Here is a 14,371-nt window from a genome sequence, read left to right as displayed (position 1 = left end):
GAATACAACATTAGTAATCAAACATGTTTTACCCTTTCATGTTGAAGAGCTATAATTTTTTTGCCCTCACTCAGCTTATGAACTTCATTGTTTTACATTTAGCTACTATAGATATATGTTATTTTAGAAGTTATTAGGAGATATAGGGGTTCTTATCTACTTAATAGATCCAGGGATATGTTTTGCACTAGTACGGTATCAATTGAATCTGAGGTCTACCCGCCTAGGTCTAGCAGAGCCTAAGTTGAAGGAGTTATGCCTTATAGTTTGTCCAAGACTACAGTCTAATATATCTTTCATAGGAATTTTCTAGCCTTAGATGCATTTATCTAGTTTCTTGGTCATGTTCAAAATTGTTAAAGCAGGAGCCAACAAGATGGATAGGGATAGGGTCAAAGGAATGCAAATGAGCTCAAAATGACCTGAAACTTGGTAAAATGTTCAAAACCCTTAAAAGAGTTTAAAAAATTAGTCAACTTAGTCAAACATGCTTAGAAAAAAGTCAAAATTAGTCAAAATAGAGTCAAGCTAACTCAAACTTTGGTCAAAACTATGGTAAACTGTATGCCAAACCATGGGAGGTTGACATAGGCTATATGATTATGTAGGAGGAGTTGCCCCTATTACAGATAAGGGGACATGGGCCATAGAGCCTTGCACTATGGCATCAAATAATAGCTAGGGAGTGGGGGATTTTGGTTGGGTTGGGATTAAATCATGTTATGTTCATGCCATAGGTGAGGGGGAACAGGGCTCTACTGATAGCCTTGATGGAGAGATGGCACTCAAAGATGAGTTATTTTCATCTACTGATAGGGGAGGTGACTATAACACTAGAGGATGTATGGTACATCCTTAGGATCCCTATTCATGGAGAGTTAGTAGAGTATGACCCAACTAGAGGATGAGTAGCACTACACTACCTATTTAGATGTGGAGATGCGGAGTTAGGGATTCGAGATTATGAGATCAGCTGGGGCTTGTTAGTGTTGTGCAATGAGCAGCTAACAGTTATGATTTGCTGGGTGATTAGAGGATTTTTTATACTAGATAGACAAGGAAATGGATTCTTGGTCAAATGGGGTTGAGTATTAGAGTAGATGATCATGGAGGGCACTATTTTTGATTAGGGCCCATGCATGTTGTCAATGTTATATTCTTGTCTACATCAGGTAGGATATAGACGTTGACTATCATTTACACTAGTGGCACATTATTATAGATCTAGGGCTATGATCATATTGTATTATTTAGGCCTCTTGTAGAGTGAGAGTTGGTGGATGATATGCCATATGCATATAGCTATAGAGGTGTACTAGCCCAAGGACCATCAGGATATGTGAGTTACTTTCACCATTAGATAAACATGATGACATAGTTTATCTATAGATCTTATAGAGGTTGCCCTAGATGGGATGATGATGAAATCTACTTACCATACCATAGATAGGAGCACTATCTCATAGGGTATAGGGCACACAGTGATTGGGCACTTGGTCATAGAGATGTACCTACCAAAGCAGGTACGAAGACAGTTTTGGGAGACACAGGATGTATGAATAGGGCTAGCATTATTTTCTTGATCTGAAGTAGAGGTTTGAGAGTGGGGACCACCCATTAGGACATATGTAGCATATACATAGCTAGCAAAGTTACAGTTGAGGCTATGTGGGGTAGCAGTAGATATAGTGGATGCAGGAATGATAGCAGCATATGACAGGTGGTTTGCATAGAATCATCCTAGGTCTTTGACTGATTCAACAATACTAGTACTAGAAGGGATGCTACAGGTAGAATAGGATGAGGAGGATTATGAGGAGGAGGGGGATGAGGAAAAGGAGAAGGAGGGAGGAGATGAGGGTGATGGAGGAGAGGAGGATGTTGAGGAGGAGGATGAGGAGGGAGGAAAGGAGGAGGAGCAAGATGAGGGATATGATGAGGAGGGTGTTGAGGGATAGGATGAGGGAGATGATTAGGAGGGTGGAGATGATGCAGCTGTAATGGATGTGGAGGGAGGTCCTATGGACTATGTCAATAGGGCACTAGTACCAGTATAGGTAGGGCCTAGTCAAATAGATCTGATGGAGGTGATTAAAGGTTGATAGAGTCAGTTGGATTAGGTTGTGGTAGAGAGGTATGTAGTTATAGTAGAGAGAGATCAAGCTATGGCTTAGAGAGATGCCATTATGCACAGGGAAAAGATGGCAGCATAGGAGTCTTAGGTGTTCATAAGTAGTATCAAAGATGTAAACTTTCAAGATTTGCCAATGATGATGAGTAGGGCACACATGGAGGCATAGTATTGGCATGATAAATTCAAAAGAGTGGTGCCACCAAGGCAGAGAGTAGAGAGCTTTCATGCATCGAAATCTCACTCCTAGTGGACACATAGGACATAGAGTAGTGTGGGGGTGATGGGGCTTATGAGGCCACCACAGAGAGTAGAGGGATCATCCTCAAGGTTGGATAGAGGCCATGAGGGTAGGTACAACATAGGATGACATGGATATACTCATGTATAGAGGGGCTTCTTCATTTTGCTTCTTCTTTTTTGGTTCCTATTATGATCTTTCATGGCTCGTGCCTATGAGTAGTCAGTATTGATGAAAACCATGGTCATGTACTTTGATACTTTTGTGAGACATTTATGAGATGTACTAGTGTTATGATGACTATATGAGATGGATTATGCATATTCTTTTGATGTTTTATATGGATGCATTTATGCTTTTTTATGTGGGCTTATATATGATGACATCATGATTTGATTTAACACATGTTGTGTGTAGGAAATGTCATGTTTTATTTTGCCACATGTTGTTATCATGAATGAATACCTAATGTAATGTGAGTGATATGGAATGAATGCAAATGAAATGTAAAATGATATGGAATGCATACTAATGAAATGTAAAATGATGTAAAATAAATGCAAATGAAATGTAAAATGAATGCCAATGATATGTAAAATGAATGCAAATGAAATGTATTGTTGTACTGTTGTAGATCATTTGGGATTTTTGACATATGCAAGAATGTAGGACAACAACATTTTTAATGTATTTGAGTACAAGACCAAGGTAGTAGATGAAGGAGACATAAAAGGCAAAAGTGATGAGATGAGGAACTGTTAGTATGATGAGTAGACTTTTGCTTTTGCAAAGTGCACTATATGTCAAATGGAGCTTTATTTTGATGTGGCAAATGGAATGTGATGCATCATGGCATAAAGGGCTAGGGCGTAAAATGCAAACCTTTTGCATAAACAAGTACGATGCAGACAGAAAATGACCTTGTGCTTCCTAAGGCATATATACATGCCCCAGACCCTCAAAGGTACATTGTAATAGATAGAAAATAAAATATGACCATCAACCATCCCAACCACTCTAATAGATTAGTTTATATCATTGAGTGGCATAAGAACATGATTAAATAAAAACAAAGAAAAAATAAATCACTCACTAAATAGTGTGAGCCAATAGCTATTCTTGTCCGTTATTACTTGTTTTTTAGTGTTTTAGGCCTTTGGATGTGTTATATAGGTTGATCATGTGATAATTTGGTATGTCGATTCAGTTGATAGGTTCATAGTGACATGTTGGTTTGATTTTTGGTTCACATTACTCAGATAGTGTGATTGTCTTGAAAGTGTAGTGCTTTGAGTTTTAGTCTACAAAGTGCAAGTGTGTATGCAAGAGGGGTGGTTATCCATGATGAGTATTTACAAGGTTTATTGCAGATTTTTGGTGGGTTTTTTTATTTTTAGGGGTTTTGAGGATATTTGGTGTTTTTGGTGTGAATTATTTCTTCAGTATATTTTACAATTTTTAGGGTTTTTTCAAGACATTTTATGATTTTTAGGGCTTTTTTTAGGACATTTTATGATTTTTAGTGATTTTTTAAAGACATTTTATTTTCTTGTTTGGGATTTTTTTAGGATCATATTTTCTTTTTTGGGATTTTTTTCAGGATCATAAAAGCATATGCAAGTGTTAGCTCCAATCTATTATGTGATAAGTCCAATGGATAAATTGTTCATAGGGATATGCCCCTAGTTCAAATTCAAACTCATGCAATGTGTATGTGATATGCCCCTAGACAAGACACAAACTATGTACAAAGGTGAATGACAAAGTATGTATAGACTGGTGATGCGTTAAGTAGGATAACAATAGATATTAACCAATTTTTGAGCCATGGTCAAGGAGCCAAGGATGTCTTGCAATACGAAAGATATGATCAAGGAATAATAGAGAGGGAAAGGACTAGATGGAATCCTGATAGATGGAGGAGCAAAAACTAATTACAAATGGCACCTATTTGCAAGGTTTTCACCATGGTACCTACCCAAAGCACCTATTTTCCAGGTTTTCACTTTTGGACAAAATATTTCTCTTGACTCAAATTTTTGTGCCAAGACACCTGTTTGCCAGGTTTTCATCAAGGCATCCATTTCTTCATGACTTTTTAAAATTTTTTTTGTTGGGGACTTTTTTCTTTTTTTAAAATATATTTTTAGGACCTTTTGACATGATTAAGTGTAATACTTGCAAAGATGCATGTTGTTGTTGGACATGCGCAGTGGTTCACCCTCTAGAGTTGCAAGTTGATATACTCTAGACCCAAATGATGCAATAACTATATAAGGTCCTTCCCAATTTGGCTCAAATTTGCCTTGTTTTTCTCTATGCTACTAAGTCTTGTAGTTAATCTTTAGGAACAAATCATTGACCTCAAAATGACAACATCAAAATTTCTTGTTATAGCTCCTTTTTAGTTGGTTTTGGTAAGCTTGCAAATGTGTCAAGGAAGTTCATCTCCATTCATCAAGAATTTCTAGCTCATGGAGTCTAGATATTTGGTAGTTTTCATCATCAACAATATCTTGTAGGGAAAATATTAGTGATGGAATTTCAACTTCAATGGGAAGTGTGGCCTCAGTACTGTAGACAAGAGAGTATGGTGTTGCACCAATAGGAGCACACACACTTGTTTGGTATGCCCAAAGGGTTAGATTTAGTTGTAGGTGCCAGTCTCAATCAGAATCATTGACAGTCTTTTGGAGAATCTTAACAATGGTCTTATTAGATGCTTCTGCTTGGCCATTTCCCTATGGATGGTAAATGCTAGAATATCCATGGTATATGTTGTGCTTCTTGCAGAGCTTGTCTACATCTTAGTTTTGAAAAGGACTACCATGATCAGTAATAATAGCCAAGGGGACTCCATATCAACATATGATGTAGTTTAGTATAAATATTATGATCTGCTTGCTAGTGGTGGAGGTCAAAGGGACAGCTTCAACCCACTTGGTAAAATATTTTATTGTTGTGATAATGAACTTATGACCATTAGAGGACAGAGGAGAAATAGCTCTAATAATATCAAATTCCCATTGTGAAAAGGGTCATGGTGATATGACTGGTTGCAATTCTTATGCTGGTGCATGGATCAGATTGATATGTATCTGACATTTATGATATGTTTTGGCAAAATCATGGGCATCTTGTTCCATGGTTGGCCAATAATATCTAGCTCTTAGAATTTTCCTGGCTAGGCTCAAACCATTGAAATGACCTCCACATATACCTTCATGAATCTCATGTAAGGCAATTTCAGGTTCTTGTGAGTCAAGGCATCTGAGAAGGGTTTGGTTAAAGGATCTCTTATAAAAGCTACCACCTATGATAATGTATCTAGTAGCTTGATAGATAAAGGCTCAAAAATCATTTTTGGATAAGTGGGGTGGTAGGATTTGGGCATGTAGGTAATCATAAATGTCTTGATACCAAGGAGATTCGGGACCAACAAGTTTGCACACAATCTTAGATTGAGGGAGCTTGAATGCTAGAATGAAAAGTTTCTCAACAAGGAATTCAAAAGATTACTCATTTTGAGGCATATCAATCATACAAGTGATGGTAGTCATAGCATTAGCTTGCTTGTTGTGTATTATTGGTAGCTAATGCAAAGAGATAGTGACAAATTTAGACTTAAGGAAGTATGCCATCTACTTGTAAGGCATTAACTTATCATCTTTGGTTTCATAGTAATCATTAACTTGGTGAATGACCAACTAAGAATCCCCAAAGACTTGTAAATGTTGAATGTTCCATTGGATGGCTATCTTGAGTCCTGTGATCAGTGCCTCATATTCTACTATGTTGTTTGTAAAATGGAATGCTATCCTATATGAGTTGGGGATTATGTCTCCTTGAGGAGTGAAAAACATAATGCCAACTCCTAAACCATTTTGTGTACATGATCCATCAAAATAAATCTTCCACTAATTAGCTACATCCATGTGAAATATGGCTTCATCTAGAAAGTCTATTAGCATGGGATGATCATCTGACATAGGCACTCCTACTAACTTTATGTAGGAGCATCTCATGATCAACTGGGGTACATTAGAGTTCCAAGGACATACAGGGGTCATGAAGCATCATCTAGAGTTGATTGGGCCATCGTAGCACCCATCATGGCTCATGGAGACATCAAGTGTTATCATGTTGCATAATGTCCTGAAGGACTCATATGATGAAAAAATTGTAAATGAGTCATGAATTGGGATTTTAGTAATGCATAGGGTAAGAGAGTCATTGGAGAGGTTCTAATAGGTTTTCAAAATCATATCATATTTTGTTGGTGTTTGAAAATGTTACCCATTTCTAATCACCCTTATGAGAACAAAGCACATCTAGGGGCAGCTAACTCCCATTTTCAACATGCCCATTCACACACCAGGCAAACTATAACGCTATACTCCTTCTACACTTCACGCTCTGCAAAACCTAGGCAGGTGAACCTATAGATTCCTTATATGGTACCAGTTGTCAAAGCATACACTAAATCTATTATGAAGCAGATAAAACCCTTATTTCTCTTGATAACTCATGAAATAACATCAATCTATAGTAGCTAAATGCAGATCTAGGATATTCATAAGATGAGTGAGGGCATTATGTTTATAGCTCTTCAACATGAAAGGGAAATTCATTTGATTAAAGATGTTGATTCAACAAAACCTCAAAAATGCAACAGTATAACCAATGATTCTATAACTGATCAGTGCCTAATCCATTGGGCAATTCCATGAAATCAAAACATACATCTGTGACATCAGGATGTATCTCATATACCCAGACATCAGATCTATCCAACCACCTTGTGATTCAGACATCAGTGTTCATTCAGGTCTCATTCTCACAAAATATCCTTCTCAAACAACCTGTAACCTTATTTAAACATATCAAGCATTTACTTGGCCCTTTGGTCCAACAACAAAATACATCAAACATACAACCTAAAAGGGATGCAAATGGGTCTCAAATCTTTGTTCCAAAACCACATAAGACTTACAGATTGTTGAGAAAGGAGACAAGAACTAGAACAAAACTAGTGAAATTGTTGCTCATATGTATTCATTTCCTTGAAACTATAAATTCAGATGCATAAAATTGAAACATGAAACAACCTAATAACTTAGAACTATCTATATTATCTCTAAAATGTTGTTCACATGAGAGTTTTTCTGAAGAAAAATGGTGTCATAGTCATGCAAACATGTTAAAATACTGGAACCAATGGTCTCACAGTGCAAAAATTGGAATCCGTAATGGTGTCATAGAAAATGAACTTTTTCTTCCCCAAAATTGGAACCCTTCCAAAGTATCAGAGAAAGAAAGATATAGACAAGAAAGAAATCCTGGATCTGTTCTGAAAATGACAAGTGTCCACTTAAAAATCAATCTTCTGGCAACTGAAAAACTTCTTTCTTCCATCTCCATTCTGATCTGATCTTGTTTCATCATTATCTACAATTGATTTGCACAATATCTATGTTGAAATGATGAAACATTGCTGAGTCACCACAATATCTGATTTACCCATTGAAATGTTTGGAAAAATTGGGTTAAATTGAGTGAATGTGAGAAACATGAACTCCAACTGCATTCTTACAAATTTTTACTCATCCCTTAACTGGATTTTCAATTTTTTACCCATTCCATTGAGGAAGTCCCAAAATTCACATTTTTGGCTATAGCTCAAACCAAGAAGCACCTATGCAAAAACTAACTTCAAAAATGGAAAATTTGGATTCTCACAATTCCAACGGTATATGATAAGGCATATCTAGCCTCTGAGAAATGCTTGAAATCTTTGTTTGAAAAACAGTCCCCTGGTTAAGATTGTTCAGGTCTATATTTCAAATAATTTCATAAAGTTTAAACTTTAGGCAATAAAAATTTCAATTTAAAAGACCCTGCATTGGTTTGCTAGAAAAATAATTTTAAAATGAAAATTTTAAAATCATTTTATTTTTCTTAGCCCTTCCAAATTTGAGTCAACTCTACGTTTGACCAATGCCACATGGTGCACTTTGATTGGACACCTGATATGCATCATCTGCCACATGTCATCTCATCACTACTTTGCCATGCTTAACCAGTGAGCAACTTTGGTTAGCAAGGTAACGTGAACCGTCAGACTTGCCACGTGGTGCAATCTGGTGCACTCCTGCTATTTGCCCACCACATCACTGACCAATCACTCTGTCGCTGCCACTTGTCAATATCTAATTCACTAACAAAACTGCTATTGAACCCATGTAACACTTTGGAACTCACCAGATTTTTATGTTTTTCTGGTGACCTCGCTATCTCGCTAGCTGGAGTTGCGAAGATTTTTTGGCTAGCAAAGTAGCGAGGCGTCGGATTCTTGGATTTTCTGATTGTGCTGACATCATCAGTTTTAATTGTGCTTGCTTTCAAAACTATGCTTTGTTTGAATCTAGCTAACATCAGCACCCTTTGGGTCAGATTGGGGGTCAACGACACACAAGCCTTGCCTTCACAAAAGCCAGCCTTTAATTTACAATACAATATGAGTGCTTTACAATTTAAAGACATGATATTCTTTCCCCACGACAAATATGCGATAGACTGTTTTAAGTGTTTTTTTCCTTGCATCCCATGTTTGAAAACATGGATCATTTGTTTGAAAAAGAAACTATTCTACCTCTGATTGGGCCGCTCCTTTTGACTACGTGATTCTATCGCACAATCACTGACCATTCTTGAACTCTTCTTCTTTTGCCTTTGGCCTCCATGGCTTTGTTCATAATGCTCAGCTTATCCTATTGCGGGCTACCTTTTGATGTTCATTGCCTTTTGTACTATGGATTGTTCTCTTATACTCTTTTCTTTTTGCTGTCGACGCCTTTTCTTGTCTGGAGTAGTTTTTTGCTTTTGCATGAGCTGATTACTTTTGACACATGCCATGGAGTCTTCCTTGACTGTTGCGGCTTGGCTGTATCGTGTGGGCCTTTAAATTACTAGCCCTTCTTTGCTTTGTGGGTGACCTTGTTTGAGATGCCTACTCTTCCTTTGAAATGCACAGATCTCTTTTTCATTGAAGTAGTTCCTCCTCTATTTAGTTGTGCCTCTGCTCTATTTCACTAGGCGGCCCTCCTCTTTTCATGTGAGGATCTACTCCTTGGCTCAATGTGGGTTGCCCCTTCTAAGATGACATAGTGTGAGAGCTTCCCTTTGAAGGGGTGGACTATTTTTTTCAAGCCATGGACTGCTTGCACTTTCCCTCAACTGGAAAGGCTTCACTTCTTAACTGCGGCTTGTCTTATTACTGTTGACTACCTCTTGGCAAGTGCTTCCTTTCATTTATGGCGTAGACAGTTGCTTCATGGAAGTTTCTTCCCAATTCATGGAGTATGGCTCCCTGTCACATGAGACCCCATTGTTTTTCTTTTTTGAAAACCGTAGGCATGGGACTTTTTAAAACAGTGTCTGCTCTGTTCTACGTCATGAAGCTCCCATTGACTCTCTTGTACTATGTGCCATGTCTCCTCCAAATGAATGTTTGATATAGCTATCCTAGACACTACATCACTTTGATATGTTAAGACATTTTCTTTAGCCTCTTGATCTTCATGACACGATTCATCCATAATCACAAAAACTATGGAGACAATCTTCTGTTCTTGGCATTTGATGAAGATTTAGTCGGGCCCCAAAGCGGGTCTGACTAAAAAAATTTTGTTTCCAAAACATTAACTCTTCAAAATGATCTTCAAAACATCTGATACTAACTCGAAACAAATTCCATTGCCTAAAAATCAATTTGAAGCTCATTTTACAACTCTTTGTAACTCGCCAACTTTGTGCCAGGAGGTTTGTTGACTGGCCTTAAAAATTGACTAAATCACCTGATTAGGCTCTAAAAATTGGCACACTGAATCATGGTTTTGCATTCTTGCACCCTGCCAAATTTTGTCTCATGACAAATTCTCAGTCATAAGGTATTGACTATTAAAGTCTCCCTTCTAGATTTACCCATAAGAAAACACGTCAGAAAGCAACAAACTAGGTTTGGAATTGGGTTGGAAAATTGGGCAAATGGGAACTTGGGAAGACAAAAACTAGGGCGTTAAAAATTTTTCATGAGGAAAGTATGAATAAGTGATTTGGGCTCATGACAAATCATAGGACGCATTCTGAAGACACTTAAAGTAGGCTACTTGGATTTTGCAATTAGAAACACTGACTGAAAAGCGACTTTGGCAAATGGAAATGACCCTGAAAAGTGCACATTCAGATTCATTACATCTTACAAACTGACACACTTGAAGTACTTTGAGAGGAAAATATAGGGGTACAATCTATTTGACTTGACCTATCATGGATTAGGAGATAAAATGTCACGAACAGGGCTACCAATCAATCTGCACTTTCAAACACTAGTGAAAAGTTAGAAATTCCATTTGCAATCGCATTTGAAAACTGTTCAAATAAATTCGTCAAGAGCTGAAAGTTGAAACATAAGAATTTTTTGATGTCTACAATATAGTGCAATAGGAATTTCAAGATTTTGATCAACTGGTCAAAATTTATAGTACGTCATACAGGGCTTCCTAGAATTGTGTACAAAGTGTAAATGAATGAAAATAGTGAATGACCAACTTTGAGGGATTCAAAACCTATTCAAAAGGATTCAAAAAGACACAAAATATAGAACATAGGCTCTCAGGTATGGATATTAGATATTCTCAAAGTGGCAGGTCATGACACATTTCTGGGTGCAAGATATTCACTGGCAAACACAGCCTCCTGTCGTTGTCTGACACTAGGGTGGAAATGCAGATTTGGCAATTTCTCAAAACAAAACTTCACCAAACATCTCAGAATGATGATTTAACTTTATGGAACAAGTAGACAGGTTGAAAGGAAGGTGCTAGAAACATTGAACACATTTTAGGGCTCAGAGTGACAGCCAGGCACAAATGCATTTATGGGGATGCTTTTCTCAAAATTTGAAACTGTGACTCAAAATTTGCCATGCAATTTTTTGCCCCAATAGTGGCTCTGTCTAGGGATGCATGTCCCTTGTGGGCATGGAAAGAATCTCATATCTATGGAAGAAGCAGACCATTCATCTGAATAGAAAAAGTTTCTCGAACAACTTTATTGAAAGTAGGGAAACTACTCTAAATATGTACACACGATGACCCCGAGTAACCGAAAAGTTTACAAAACTTCTTACCACTGTCAAAAACCTTATTCTCATTTACATCTCCCTGAGGTAAACTGAAATTATCATTATCATTTGTTTCACCCCTCATATCAACACTTTCAATTACTTCGTTAGGAAAAACAAAATTGCTATCATCATCTTCATAGTGCATATAAAAATCAGACAAACTTTCTACACCTTGCCCACTATGAAAACATGGATCAACATGATCATGACAACCAATATCAAAGTGAAACTGATCACTACTGACTAAATCATGGATTCTTCCAACTGGAAACACAAAGTGCTCATATTTAACTTCATTCAATGAGTTACATGGAGTAGATTGTAACTCACCTTGTGCCTCCATAAATGAAGAGCATGTGAAATCTGATCATTGCCTACTTGCAACCATGTTACTCATCGAATCAGATTTATCCTTTGCTGAAACCTCTTCACATTCAAACAATTGATTAGTCACCAAAATTGAAAACTCATTCTAAAAGTACTGATCCAAACTATGTTGATCATTATCATCTTCTTCATCAAACTGAAAGTCAGAATACACCTTGAACTTATCTTTACATGACTTATCAACACATGAAGAAAATTTATAATCGGATTGACAATACTCACTGTTTTCCACGTCACTACATGAAACATCAAAACAATGTTCAACAAGATCAACATGAAAAGAATCTGAAATAGCATTAACCTTTCCTTCATTTACATAATCGACATTCAACAAATTGTCATGTGCAAAGACATTTGAGGAACTGTCACGTACACCTCCAAAATCCGATAAGGATTGTTTAGATTCTACCTCTTTTTCCACATCAAACTTTGGGGTATTGATTTGACTAAATGAGAAAGTATTATGAGAGAAAATATGAAGATCCTTAGAGATACTTATGTGCTTTTCAAACTCATGAGCCAACAAATTAGAAATTTCATCAGAACTCAAGAAGACTACCTCACAACTCTTCTCATGGCTATGATTGCCATCTGGACAACATGAAGAACTTACAACAGGAAGATCATTAGTGTAAAAATCTGGAAAATCAGAATTATTACAACATTCTTTTGTATCATGACAATGACTAGATCTACTATTGTTACAACTTTCTTCAACTTCATATGTACTATAACAAAATTTATCTTCTCTTTTATATCCATCTTTTTCATGCTGATTTCTATTACCTGATTCATTAACATTTGAATCCACCTCTTCACAATCGGAAGATAGATTATCTTGCTCTACAGACTCATTGTATTCATTACTACCTTGGCTTTCAGCACACTCATTATCATTAGGAGATATTTCATGAAATCTGTAATCACCACTTTCCATCTCCTCAATGAATTTTTCAATTTACAAAATTATTTGTAACCTTATAGGTGTTGGCCAATTGACTGAATCGGGTACTAGAACATCAAGGAAAACACTAGGCAATGAAGATTCCTCAGGTCTACAATGAAAAGGAATCTTACTGATTACTGACTTAAGCCTTAAATAACATTGTTCGACACTTAGACCTTGAGTGCTACCTACTTCAGCTCTTATAATATTGACAATCTTTTTGTAAATCAGTCTATTCAACATAGCAATGTTATTATTCACGATTTTCAAACTGTCAGAATTTGGTGAACTAATCTCAGATCTAAGATTTGACTCCATCATAAAACAAACTTTCTACCTCCTCTTCCTAGTGCTAAAAACCACTGAATAGAGGCAACCCTTTTTAACATTTTACTTCCATGAAAAGAAAACATGAAAACCAAAATTCCTCAAGTGCTGATGTTGAACTTGATTTGCTGATTTGGCATATGTGCAAGAATGAAAATCCTTTACACCACTGATCAAACTTTGTAGAGTCGCCACCTCTTTGAAAGAGGAATGAAATAACCAATGCTATGATCTATTTTTACATTTCAATTATTTATAATAGTAGATTTCAACCAGCACTTAAAAACTTATCAAGAATTTGAAACTCCTTTTCAAGAAACTACCAAAAGCTTCAGATCTACTCATACAACTGAAAGTCCTTCAAGATTTTGCAATGAAAATAACTAGGAACAATTGGTATAGAGATTTGAGAGTTGCCACTCATACTTGGTGAGAAATAAAATATAATTTGTCACTTGAAAAATCTAAACTAGACCATTAATGTAGGAAATAGTTGCAGATCAGTAACACCTTGAAAAGAAAATATACTTTATAAATCAATTCTAGACTCTGGACTTTCTCAATAGCACTTGCAAACTAAACTGATTGAAGATAGACCTATGACAGTCATAGAACACAATTTTCATCCCGTTTACAACATACTGATGTCCATGAAAAAATCTTAACTGGGGAACATGAAACTTCAGCAAGGAAAATAAGAAATGCCTCTCACTATAGATTTTCTATATCTAATCTATTTCATGGCAGAGATTTTTATTCTTTCTATATGCAACTCCCCAGTAGAGTCACCATTTTGTTGGTGTTTGAAAATTTTACCCATTTCCAATTACCCTAATGAGAACAAAGCACATCTAGGGGTAGCTAACTCCCATTTTCAACATGCCCATTCAGACACCAGGCCAACTGTAAGGCTATATTCCTTCTGCACTTTAGGCTCTACAAAACCTAGGTGGGTGAACCTATAGATTCCTTATATGGTACCAGTTGTCAAAGCATACACTGAATCTATTATGAAGCAGATAAAACCCTTATTTCTCTTGATAACTCATGAAATAACATCAATCTATAGTAGCTAAATGCAGATCTAGGATATTCATAAGCTGAGTGAGGGCATTCTATTTATAGCTCTTCAACATGAAAGGGAAATTCATT

The sequence above is a fragment of the Cupressus sempervirens genome, unplaced genomic scaffold (genome assembly GCF_028749045.1).
Source record: "Cupressus sempervirens isolate cs-2001-9-10 unplaced genomic scaffold, ASM2874904v1 CseChr00s100001_01, whole genome shotgun sequence".
Classification (NCBI taxonomy): Eukaryota; Viridiplantae; Streptophyta; class Pinopsida; order Cupressales; family Cupressaceae; genus Cupressus; species Cupressus sempervirens.
The sequence above is the reverse complement of the archived record's forward strand: the minus strand, read 5'-3'. Positions refer to the sequence as shown.